This window comes from Apium graveolens, chromosome 6 (assembly GCF_009905375.1).
Source record: "Apium graveolens cultivar Ventura chromosome 6, ASM990537v1, whole genome shotgun sequence".
NCBI lineage: Eukaryota > Viridiplantae > Streptophyta > Magnoliopsida > Apiales > Apiaceae > Apium > Apium graveolens.
The window spans coordinates 58,751,770-58,754,711 of NC_133652.1; the positions used below are offsets into that span (position 1 = coordinate 58,751,770).

Here is a 2,942-nt window from a genome sequence, read left to right on the forward strand (position 1 = left end):
ACAAACTATTTTGTCATAACTTTGTTACTACATGTAGTTGCAATTCCGTTGCAAAATCTTATAATGCTAAATAAAAATTATATATATATATATATTAAATTTGTTTGGTAGTATCACCAACCAAACAAAATTCTCTAACAATAAATAATTAATTTTAAAATATTTTATTCCTATCATTTTAATAAAATAAAAAAATTAAACATGTCTCAACTTAACATAAATTTCTAATACATTATTTTAACGGGAAAGAAGTTCTTTAAAGATAAAAAAGAATATAAAATGTCTTGGGAATACATCGATTAGGATATAATACTAACATGAATATAAATAACAGAACAGAAAATAAAAGACTAGACATGATAGAGTAGCATGACTCAATTAATACCACAATGCACTCAAGACCCATAACTTGCAATAACCATAGAAAGGAACAGTTTATGCCAAGTTAAAAAGTCGGGCTGATTTAACCATGTCTGCAATTCGGTTCTCCAATATTGTTAGCCGCTCTTTGTGTTCCTCTTGGATGGCTTTCAATTGTTCTTGTTGTTGTTCTTGTCTAACTTTCAAGTGATATTCTTGTCTCTCCTGCATAACTTTCATTTGGTCTTCCATATCATGTAGCTTAGCTTGCATCATTTGACAATCTGCATCATGAAATTGGGAGGTCTCGGAGAGTCCATTGTTATAACTTTTTCCTAACCCATAAAAGATATTTTGAGATGAACCAATGTCATATACCATGTACTTCTTGTTTCTCCCCCAACCGCATCAAAATATATCCCAACTTCGTCAACTATGTGAGATTATGTGGAGCCATCAACTTTCTGAGAATTTTGCTTCAAAAGATCTTCAATAGCTTCATGTTTTGCAGAATATTAGCACATATAGATATATATAAATTTACAACACTTATTTAAAAATATGTCTAATAAAAAATTTAAACACAAATACACTAATTCATATTTATACAATGCTCCACAAGACAAGCTGCGGAAAATGGAGATAAAGGAATATAAGTCCATGATCCTTTTTACTACTGGCCATAGTAATATTTTTTTCCTATTCTGCAAAAATACTGGTTATGCTCGGAGTCAACTCGGGAAGTTGTCCTAATCTTATGGATATCTATGTTAGTAAGAAGATATAAAGTTAAATTCTATTTAGAGAGTTAGACTTGATAATAAATTATTACCACCAAAACAGTGAAAAAAGCATCAAGTCATATGACTAAAAGGCCAAATAATGATTTTCAAGTATTTGATGAGATACATGTAATAATAGGTCTATTTGAAATAATTAAATATTTTCAGAGTTCTAATCACTTCAATAACTTACTAAAGTAGCAATATATTGCAGCTGCAAAGATATACAAAATAACAATTAAACTAGAAGTGACTCTAGGTGGGATATTTGAAAAGTTGTACTTGTACAATGTTCTTTCTACCCGTTATTAAAATAACAAAACATAGAGATTAAAGTAATCTTAGACGACATGTTACATAGGTTCGATGGAGGAAGTAATGCTACCAAAACATATAGAGATTATAGCTGCAACCTCTAAACTTTTACAGTTTGTCATAGTGAGAAGTTGGCAGATTTCTGCTCCATTGTTGTCACTAGAGTTTTATATGACAATAATATGTAAGCATATTTTTGAAGTCCTTCCTAACACAAGTCTTTATATCATTATCTTAATCATAATATCTAATGCAGCAACAATAATATGAAGCAGTATCATTAATATTTTTATTAATTTAGCAGGCTCACATCTTAAAAATTACTGAAAAGTACATATAGTATCACTTACATGTGTGCGTTTACTTTTTTCCTCAACCCATTTTCCAGCTTTGAAATGAGTGTGTTTGAATACCTCACCAGGATGTGGCTTTCTTTTTAATTCCTTAGCCTGGAAAATAAATACATATGTATATAAAAGCCATAAAGTTAACCTTTGAGAAGCTGCATCCTATAAAATTTTAACTACATTAATTAAGTAAAAGAACAAGAGCATATGCATATACGTTCATGTAATTTTAAAATATAAATTGCTACTTGAAATCAATAACTTTTACCAAATCAGCAGCCTGTGTCTTATGAGAACGGGAACCACCTGTGTGTGTGGAAGGTTGTCCGTCCCAGCCCTTACGATTTTTTTTCTGAATTTCTTAAACTCAGGGGTTTTCCACTGTTGAGCCCATTTATCCCAAACATCTCTTCCAATTTTGTTATTTTCTTCCTTTTTTTCCCATTTAGCACGTGCACTGCTACACAAATTTGAATAACTCAATCCCGCACTTAGTAGCCAAGCATCACGAACAACATTTTCTGACAGTTCTGGCTTCCAAATAAAGTATTTCTACAAAATCAAATATTAACATTACTTTTATCGTAGGCAATTTAAGATAGCATCCAAATCCACAGAAAAGAAAATATCATATACTGAAATCTTTACTAAAAATTACACTTACCAAAAAAGCAAATTATAAAAATATAATAAATAAATTACCTTGAACTCCTCGAAATAAAAATCTTTAGTTTCCTTACTAACTGCCTTCCAATTAAATCGAGTAGGTTCAAGCCTCTCATACATAATATTTGTGATCTTATGAGAGCAAGTGTTTGAAGGCTCTAACCTGAAAATTATATTTAAATCGCAGTGGGTAATTCTCTTATCACTATAATATATCGATATTTTTTAAAAATTATAACTTACACTTTATCCATCACATCCACATGCATATGTCCATCACTATGTGTAGAGCCAATTTCCCATACATGTCCATGGGGATGTGTTGAAGACTCATTTACATTGTTTGGGGGGGATGGCTCTGGTGTTCGTTCTCTCTGGTTACCTGAGGAATCTTCTGTCCTTTTCATTTTTACCTCTAACAAGATCATAAGAGATATATTAGCCAACTTATGTATATGTGTAAAATTCAGTT

The 2,942-nt window shown here is 30.9% G+C and overlaps 1 long non-coding RNA gene across 1 annotated transcript; it reads right to left on the reverse strand.

The window, feature by feature from the left end:
• Window positions 1-248: 248 nt before the first annotated feature.
• Window positions 249-2,621, reverse strand: LOC141668808 (uncharacterized). The gene is made up of 4 exons (XR_012553216.1): window positions 2,507-2,621; window positions 2,073-2,356; window positions 1,808-1,906; window positions 249-856 (listed from the first exon to the last, which is right to left on the reverse strand). It is a non-coding gene; the product is annotated as an uncharacterized LOC141668808 (long non-coding RNA).
• Window positions 2,622-2,942: the final 321 nt, after the last annotated feature.